A 10,577-nucleotide genomic window follows, 5' to 3' on the forward strand; every position below is an offset into this window, starting at 1 on the left:
TAAAGTCGAAACAAAAAAAATGATTGGAGAAAAATGTAAACACACATTCAGTTTTATTTAAATCCAAAATGTGGTTGAAAAGTTACAACTTTTAAGGTAACTGTTCTAAAACTGCATGTGATTATATTTTGACTATGTTGCCTGGAACTTGGACTTTCCCAGGATGAAAAGCAGCACACGCACCCGAACAGATTTTGAGCTCACATGACTTCAGACGATTAAAAAGAGCAGGAGGTGACTTTATTCAGCTGATGTTTGAGTGCATGATTTGTACTTAAATGCATGAACACACTCGCAAGTTTGGATGTAAACAAGACGGGTCTGTTTCTGTTTGTCCATGTCAGTCACGCAGCCATTTAATCAGGATTTCTGCAGTTGTAGCCACATAAACTACAAAAAAAGTTATGTGCAAGTTTTTGGTTATCCCTCATGTTTTGTTAAATCAACTTTGTACATTTATTATACATTTGTGTTTTGAAGACAAAAGACGAGCCGTTAGAAATGAGTGTATTTTACTTCTTGGACGTACAGTGTTGAGAGGTGGTCTGCATTGTTCCACGATGCATCCAGGAATGAGAAGATGCATTATCTTCTGGTGTGAATATTGTGTGCTAAATGACTACCGACGTGTTGAAGCTAAAGTAAGCCGAATTAATTCAACTTTTATTTATGTAGGTTAGTCTCATTGAATCATGAGGACTCATTTACAAGAGAGACTAAACTGAATACTAGCTAAAAGTAACGATATCTAAAAGTAGCAAAAACAGACCAAAAAAGTAGCTAAGATCTTGTTAGCAACCAGCCAAGATGATTTAAAAGTAGCAAAAGGCTGGCCCATGAGCTAAAAGTAGCTTAACGGTAGCTAAAAAAAACGAGTTAAAGTCAAGCTTATCATTCGCATCGCATGTAGTACATGAGGTGAAATGAAATTATGTACTCATGGTCCCAGTTACACCACAAAATGGCTAAAATATAAAGTATAAAAAGAAACAGTATATAAGGATCTAAGATATACACTAAATGGTTCACTAAAAGATCTAAGATGTACACTAAACACTTATAATGTAAAACAAGCGTATCAACAGCAGCCCGAACATGAGTCTGTAGCGAGCAGATGGGTATGAATACAGCAGCATGAGATAATCAGCAGCATGAGATCAGCAGCATGAGACTTGAAAGATAATGTCTTTGAAAGAATTAAAAATGCAGTACAACTATTTTATTGGTGAAGGTTAATATTGTTAAGCACTTTGATAACAGCTGCTGTTTTTAAATGTGCTTTATAGATAAATTTGATTTGACTTAATGGAAGAAATTTTTGAAAAAATATAAAAGTTAAAAAAAATCAACAGCTGCAGCACCTTGATTATCTCTTAAGAGCTAAACTTTTTATTTATTTATGAATGGCAAAAATGCACAACTCTGTACTTAAAATTACAAAAACACGGAAAATAATTTTTTTAAAGAAGAGGAAAACTTTTAAGAACCAGCATTTGGGTTAAAAAGCTTGATCACATTAAATGCAGATGGTGTCTGAACGTGTTTTAGTCTCATATTATGAGTTTTTATAATCCTAATCCGCTCATTGTGTTTTTTTTTCTTCAAAGTGTATTTTATTTCGAACAAATAACAGTACATATAAAGATCAACACAACAAGTAATATCAGAATACATGAAGAGAAAATAAACGGAGGAATAATGGTATACAATTAATATAAAATAACCACATTGGTGTTCAGGTCTTGCAATCTACAAAGTAAAATAAATAAAGTTAAGTAAATGATGGGTAAAATGTACCTTTTAGTCTATACTATTTTCTTAACAAATGCGCAAAAATGCATTCAAATGCAAAAAGAAAAGTAAAAGAAAACGAGATAGTTAAATTTCTTATTGTTTTTACAAGTTTCTGATTATTTAAATTAAGTTTTTCAACAGATTCAATATATATTCATTTTAAGCCAGTTTCTTTAAAATTATTAAATGAAGGGATTATTTCCTCTCCATTTCATTGTGTGGACATGATAATTTGCCGGGATTAGAAATCGCTGTGAGTTCCTGACGGATTAACGGGCAGGCTCGGGTTGACCTGGAAGCGCTGCGAGGCGGGCGGTGCCGTCTTTCTACATCCGCTGTGTCCGAGCAGCAGAAGAATGGAGTGAGGCGCTAACAGAAGCTAGCGTCAAACGGCAGCTACGAGAAGAGGCGCAGAAAAATTCACATGAAGCCCCCCGGTGTTTGTCTGCGCTTGACGTGAATCCCACCCGAGCTGCGCCCTGCTCTTCTGGCTTCTCTCCTCTGGAAGGTGAGCCCGCTGTGTTGCTCTGCGGGAAGTTAGTGGAACAACGTTTGTTGGGAGGTGTTTCTTGCCATTAGCTCGGATTTTTTTGTTGCTAACAGCTAATTTCCTTGTTGCGCTCGGGCCAGCTGTCACCTAGCCACCAGTTGGGTGTTCGGCAAGAATAAATGAAATTAACAACGTGCTTGCTTTGGCTTTGACCATCTAAACAAGTATTTTAAAAGGCAAACAAGAAAACATTCGTGTCGTATTGTTTTTCCACAAGAATGCATTTTAGTTCAGACCAAGCACTAGCTAAGAAATGTTTTGCTAACGTTAGCTCTGCGGCTAACACAAGTCGCGTTTGATGTTCACCAAGGTTGATTTGCGTTAGTCGTTCGTTTCCTCATTAATATGACCACCACTTGTGATAAAGTGCCACGCTCGGCTTTGTCAGTAAAATAATTCCCAGCTCGTCTACTTGTTTTGGTTCAACTTTAGGCCTGCAAATAATCGATCTTCTTCCTGGCTGCCTCTCTAACATTCACCACAGCTTTAGTTTTTGCTTTTATCTGCTTCTCACTTGAATGTTTTAAAACGACACTACGGAATAATAAGAATTGCTAACTCTGAGTTAAGGTCCCCCCAAAAAGTTGTATTAATATGTAGTGAAGTAAGTTTTGTTCGGAGGCAAACGTTGCCGGTAGAAATCAGAAGCCCGGAGTGATTCTGGTGCAACTTTCATTTCCTGGATGAGCTGCATGCAGAAGATGAAGGCTATGGATGGATCTTCATCATGCCACTTTGTTTTTCTTCTCCATTTAATGCCACAATAAGGTAAAAGTTTCAGCTTAACATAATATCATTCAGGATAATTCACAATTGTGCCATTTTAAGTTGTACTAGAACTATTTCAAGTTGTTGTAGGCTTGGCAGTCTGATTATTTCATGTAAACATAAACATTGATTTTATGGCTCAGCAGTTTTCAAGCTTTGAAAAGAGTGTGTCTTAGTGTGGAGACAAAAAAAAATCTAACCATTCTTGTAAATGTGCTTGCATGGATAAAGGATGTGGTGTTGGAGGTAAAACGTGTAACCATGAGGATTTTAAGTTCCCGACAGTTTATTTGAGAAGCGAAGCAGCTGGTAGTTGGCACCACCACCTCAGTGGGAGTCTGCTCTGCTGGCAGCCCCCCCCTCAACGTCTGATCTTTCCACTGAAGGTTAATCACTGCACTGGGAGACGGTTTGTTTTTATTTATACATCTAACAAGCATGTCAATGCAGTAGTCATTTTAATTCATACTAATCGGCTAGAAGTACCTCGGTATTTCTAGATATTTTGAGAAGTGGAAGGGAGTAGACTGTAATCAAATTTAATATTCTTCTTCTTCTGGCTTTTCCATCTTCAGGGGTTGCCACAGTGAGTCATCCTCCATCTCACTCTGGCCTCACTCCATCTACCTCCATGTCTCCAACTGCATCCATGTTTCTCCTCCTTTTCTTTTTCCTGGCAGCTGCATTTCTAACATCCTTCTACCAATATACCCACTGTCCCTCTTCTGGACATGTCCAAACCATCTCAGTCTGGTTTCTCTAACTTTATCTCCCAGTTGTTCAACCTGTGCTGTACTTCTGATGATCTCATTCCTGATCTTAGCAATCCTTGTTACTCCTAAGGAGAACCTCAACATCTTCATTTCTGCCACTTCCAGTTCTTTCTCCTGTCTTTCTGTCCATGTCTCTGTCTTCAGACCATACAACATAGCTGCTCTCGCCACTGTCTTGTAAACTTTTCCTTTGACCTTTACTGACACCCTTTTCGCAAATCACTCCAGAAACTTTTCTCCATTCACTCCATCCTGCCTGGAATCTCTTCTTCACCTCTTTACCACACTCCCCATTTTCCTGGACAGTGGCCCAAGTACTTGAAGTTCTGCACCTTTGTGACCTCTGACCTTTGCTCCTTGTAGCCTCACTGTTCCACCTCCTCCCTCTCATTCACACACGTACTCTGTTTTACTACAGCTGACTTTCATTCCTCTTCTTTCAAGTGCATAGCTCCACCTCTCCAAGTTCTCTTCCACCTGTTCCCTGTTCTCACCACAGATCACAATGTCATCTGTAAACATCATAGTCCATGGGGATTCCTGTCTGATCTCATGGGGCCGAGATGGTGTAGAGGCAGGGCAGCCGGCTTGGGACCCGAGAGTCCCAGGTTCGATCCCCAGTCACTGCACATCACGTGGCGTCTCTGGGCAGCACGTCTAATCCCCAAAATGTCCCCCGGGCGCTTTCAATAGCTGCCCACTGCACCACCTGGTGGTGGATGGGTTAAATGCAGAGACTAATTTCGCCATTGTATGGAAACATACAGTGCTGACATTGTGATGACATTATTATTATTATTATTATTATCTGTTAGTCGGTCCATCACCAGAACAATCAAGAAGGGGCTCAGAGCCGATCCTTGATGCACTCCCTCCTCCACCTTGAACCTAACTGCCTCTCCTACAGTACATCTCACCACTGTCCTGCTGTCTTTATACATGTCCTGTACCAGTCTAACAGACTTCTCTGCCACTCCAGATTTCCTCATGCAATACCACACCTCCTCCCTCGGCACTCTGTCATGTTTTTTCTAAATCCACAAAGACACAATGGAGTTCTTTCAGAACTTCTCTGTTAGGGGTGCGAATCTCTGTGTCTGGTGATCCGATTCGATTCCGATTTTTGGTGTCACGTTACGATTCAAAATCGATTTTTCAATTCGGAAACGATTTTCGATTCAGAAACTATTTTTCTATTTAAATGGTCATAAATTTTGTTTCAATTATATATGCAACTGACGAGCTGAAAAGATTAAACAACAATGTAAACAAATAGAACATTTATTTAAAACAATCATTTTAGGTTCCTTACTGTATCAAATATTTTTTATTCATTATATATTTATACCAAAAATAGGAAAAAATATAGGAGTGCATAAAATTCTATAACTTAAATGACCAGTGTTAGGTTAGCTTAGTTGCCTGAATTTTTCAAAAAAAAAAAAAAAAAAGAAAATCTAGGAACAAATAATTCATCCATCCATCATCTTTACCCACTTCTTTCTTTACGAGTCACGGGGGGTCACTGGTGCCCATATCAGCCATCACTGTGTGAGAGACACCTGGACAGGTCTCCAGTCCATCACAGACAAATAATTCAAAATATATAAATATAAAAGTAAACAGACTTCAGCCTACCATACATACATAGTACATTAACCTTTAACTCAACATAAAATACAGACTTCACAGTTATTTTAACCATATCGATTCATATTTAATAAATCTTTAACAAAATTTCAGAACCTGTGGAAACCTGCACAAAAACATCTTCTGAACTATAATTTATAAACCATAAACTGTATCATTTAGAACTGGCTCCAGGAGATGTCTCATCTGTCCTCTTCCACCTGTTAAAAAGAGAAATTACATTAAGTTAGTTTTATAACTTGTCTATAAGTTTTAGTATAATATGAGAAAAAACAGTTACCTTTGAGCTGCAGCTGCATCAGAGCTTCTCCCATTTGTTGTTTCATGGTGGAGTTGTGGTGCTGCTTTATCGCAAAAAAAAAATATACATGAAGGAATAACGTACATTGGGTCCATCGTATTAAAAATAAACCTAAACCCCTCACCTTCGCTGTCTGCTCGTAAATACTTTGTGATATAGCAGGAGATTGAGTGGGAAATCTTCACAGCCTTTGGGAGAAGCCTGGGAGTTTGTTGCTGAGTTCACTGGTCGGCTGCTTCGCTTTCATCTTCCGTGAATTTTGTCATATTTCCAAAATACTGTACCGCGATTTTATTTTACACTTCTTGTAAACAATAGTGCTCTTGTGAAGCTCTGGCTTCCCCTGGAACATTGTAGGATCTGAACTGATTTTTAAAGACGAATCAGCGGGTTGAATCGCGCTGTCTCCCTCCTCTATGCTAGCAGGCTCCATTCAGATAAAGGGAGCTGGCTAACTAGCTTGCTGTATGGTGGCCTACATGGCTCAATTCTACAGCGGCCGAACTTGGAGTAGGAGCGGAAAAAATATAAAACTTAAAACGCATTTTAAAATTGATTTTTGGTCCTTTAGAAACGATTCAGAATCGCCAGGACTAAGAATCTAGATTCATCGAAAAATCTATTTTTTTCTGCACCCCTATTCTCTGTACTTCTCCATCAGCATCTTCAAAGCAAAGATGGTGTATGAGGGGCTCTTTCTTGGCATTAAATCTTACTGCTGTTCACAAATGGTCACCTCTCGTGATCTTCCACAACTCTCTCCCAGATCTTCGTGTGGCTCACCAACTTAATTCCTAGTTGCTACAACTCTGTGCATCACCCTTGTTCTTACAAATGGGCACCAGCACACTTCTCCTCCATTCCTCAGGCATTTTCTCACAAATATACCATTGAATATTTGAGTCAAAACCCTCACTGCCATCTCTGACATTTCCAAACCTCCACTGGTCATCAGATCCTACTGCCTTCTCCTTCTTCATTCTTTTGAGAGCTTTCTGAATTTCACCCTCACTAATCTTTCCCACTTCCTGGTCCACAGTTTCTATGACCTCTACTCTACTTTCTTTTTCATTAACTTCATTCATTAGCTCTTCAAAATACTCCTTCCATCTTCCCGTCATACCCTCCTCACTTGTTATCAAGTGACTCAAGTTTATTATTCAAAGTATGGTATTGGTAGTCAAATAAGAAAAAGTTACACACACTAGTTAATAAAGAAGTCAACATAATCATCACAATTAAGTTTATTTCCATTCACTCCTTCTGGGGAATCTCTTAAAGGGTGCCCAAATGTGTGTACAGTATTGTGACACGCATCCTCATTCATCAGGTTACATGGTACTTTTACAGGAATAATAGCCGGGGATTCCCCCACCCCACATTAAAAGCCAAAAGCTACACCCTTAACATGGTAGACAAAACTTGGAATTTGCAAAGACAGTTGTTGAAAGGTTATTGTACTAGTTAGCAGCAGCTTCCACAAGACAGACAAATCCAAACATTTACTCTGGTAATTTGTTTCTCCTATAATTTTTATTTTCTGTAGAGTAGTGGTTCTCAACTGTTTGGGGAGGATTGTGCCTTCTTTTCCAGAGAGAGAAGTATTTATCCTTCATACAGTCTGCTGTCAGTAATCAGACACACACACAGGCCCTTATCTTTACTGTAAATCCTACAGTAAGGTATCTTTCACGTCTTTGATTTGAAGCTGCCTTTTTTGTTTGTCTACATTTTCGTGCAGGTGTAGATCAACAGGAAACTCATCTGTTGTTCACCCCTGATTTTGGGTAACTCCTGCTTCATACTCTTTTCTGCTTCTGATCACTTCTATATCTAGTTCATGCACCGGCTGTTCAACCCTCTGCAGTGCCCAGCATGTGCACCATCTCCTATGGTCCATCACTAAAACACGTCCAAGTAGAAACAATGTCTAAACATTGATTTTGCTTGCAATATTTTAGGCAAAAAATAAAATAAAATAGGAGGGATCTCTCCCTCCCTGTAATGCCCCCCCCCCCCCAATCCCCCAGGGGTTGTGCCTCATTGTTTGATAACCTGAGAGGATCACAGATCAGACACTTTGAAGCACAGGATTTGACATTATTCTTGTAAACGGTTGTCTCATCTGTCAGGTTTACAAACGGTGTTTTAAACAACAGTTGGTGTGAATGCTCTTCTGACGGGTACTTCTGATCACCTGTCATGTGTAAATGCTGCTGCAAAAGGTCTAAATGCATCCATAAACACCTGCTAATGATATAAAAAGTTGAAAACTGTGATTTTGAAGGCAGCTCTGTTTGTTGCTCTGATCAGTTTCATGGTGCTACATGACTCAATTTACACTCAAACTTTAAAATGAGGTTATACACAAATTACACGCCTAATGCCACTTGTTAGTCATGTTGAAGCAAAGCATTTTGTCTGAATTTAAGCAGAGTAAAAGTTACACTGTATTGGAAATCTTAAACATGGCACACAACATTTTCATTGGTTGGTGGTCTCCATGAGCCCTCCCTCAGCGCTTGACAAAAGCAGGCACCGGTTTTGTGCAGGAGTCTGAGCTGAAAGGGGTAGAAACAGAAAAGGCTGGTGCTGAGCGAGCTCTGGCTCTGGTTTAACACTGGTCGCATTTGGTGAGGAAAAACCCTTTGTTCTCATCTCGATCCTGCAGATGGACATGTCTGAGCATGTTTCAGGGTAGCTGAACTGGTGAAATAAAAAGTGAGTCGGTTATCTTTCAGTCTCTAAAAACACATTTTTATGTTTTCACATGTTTTCTACATTCTCAGAACATATCCCTTTTACTTAAACTGAAAGTTCAAAGCTCTTTCTTTTTATGAAACAAGTAAACTTCTCTAAGAAATCATCATCTTGGTAACAACATTAAAGCTGGAGCTGATGTCTGGGCAGCAAACTGGACAGCAGCAGCCGTGATGTAATCAGAGATAATAGTCTAGTGTGAACAGGTTCAATGTGTCTTGAGTGTCAGTTTAAGTGTGAAGATGGTGAGCTCTTCTTCAATTACTAATCTAAAGTGGCCCACAAGTCATTATTTGCACAATGAAAATTACTATAGTTCACCACCACTGGTCTCTGCTACAAACTGATTTGTAGTTGTGTTGCTTTGTTCCTAGTTTATATAATTGCAACAGTCCGAAGTTGCCCTTGAGAGCAAACTAGCTGCCTTTGATGCTTAAATCTGTGCTGGCAGTGGTGAGCATGAGTCATCCAGAAGCCTACACACATGTGCCATGCTTAGGAATTATTATACCACTGTCAAGAAAACAGTATTGTCGGTTTCTTCATTATCTTGAAAAAAAAACAAAAAAAAAAAACTAAAATAATGTTGTTGTTCTTTTTTTTTATGTTTGCTTGAGCAAATATAATTTTTACTCCATTACACTCAAATGTTTCATCTTCCTTCAGTGTGCAAACTTGTTCAACAGAATAGGAAATTATAAAAAATCCAGCAAAAAATTGATTGTATGCTGTGGTGGTCATGCTAACACACAACGCTGCCTTTGTTTCCGTTAGTCCCATTGTTTTATAGTTGCTGCAGAGAACAAGAAAAAGTTAAGATATCAGACCTGTGTCTTTGCAAGCAGACATGGCTTTATGTAATTGTTTACATAATCTCCACTGGCATCGTCTGCTGGGCTGTGGGTGGTGATGCTGTCGTGACCACATACTATGGCTTAAGCTTTGTGTTGAAGCTCAAACTGGTTGCTGTGTTTGCTGTGACCACTGTGGCTTTGCTATCTTTTAAGCCCAGCAACACTTTCACAGCAAAGCTACCTCTGCCCTTGTTTTTTTCGGGGTGGCTGTGGCTTTGTGGTTAGAGCAGTCGTCCTCCAATGCGAGAGTTGGGGGTTCGAATCCACCAGCAGTCACATGCTGAAGTGTCCCTGGGCAAGACACTGAACCCCTCATTGCCTCTGATGTGTGTCCCATCAGTGTATGAATGTGATAAAGCTCTGATTAGTCTCATTAGAATAATTTGTTCAATTAGCTTTGAGATCTAGTAGAGTGCTGTATGAATGGGTAAATGAAGACACAGATAGTGGTGTAAAGAGCTTTGAGTATCTTGAAATAAGAAAGAAAGGCAATTAAGGTAATTTAATTTTGACTATTATTGAGTGAAATTTTATCTTATTGTGGCCTTAAATTTAGAAAACGTAATGACGTGACAGTTATTAACAAAAATGACTGCTGGGGGACTCATGAGTGTTTGATAGTGGTTATAGTTTGACAATTAAAAAATGGAATAATCAAAATATTTCTTTTACCTGTGATTCCTTATGTGACAACCTAACAATACATTTCAGGGGTCGACCTAAACGGTTTCTGTTTGTCCGAGACAACCTACTGGTATTTTTGGCTCGGACAACCAGATCTCGCCTCAATCTGGTTGTTCGTTGGACAGCCAAGTGAAATCGACGTGAATTAAAGTTCTCAGTTGCTGCAACGGATTTTTGCAATTTTGAACATCTGTAAAAATGGGGGGGGGGGGGGGGGGAGACACACGTGTTTTGTTGTGATCTTGTTGAATCCATCCTGTCTAATGATACAGGGATTAAACTGACACTGCTTTCAACAAATAAAGAGAACTAGAGCCACAGTTTTAGCAGAACAGGGTGCGTCATGCGTGCTGTCTGGTTCACGGCAGATGTGCGCTGTGTTCCCAACTTGGAGACAGACTGCAGGTGAGAACACCAATCTGATATAAATACACTGAGAATGC

Source organism: Nematolebias whitei, chromosome 2 (assembly GCF_014905685.2).
Source record: "Nematolebias whitei isolate Nwh7 chromosome 2, NemWhi1, whole genome shotgun sequence".
Classification (NCBI taxonomy): domain Eukaryota; kingdom Metazoa; phylum Chordata; class Actinopteri; order Cyprinodontiformes; family Rivulidae; genus Nematolebias; species Nematolebias whitei.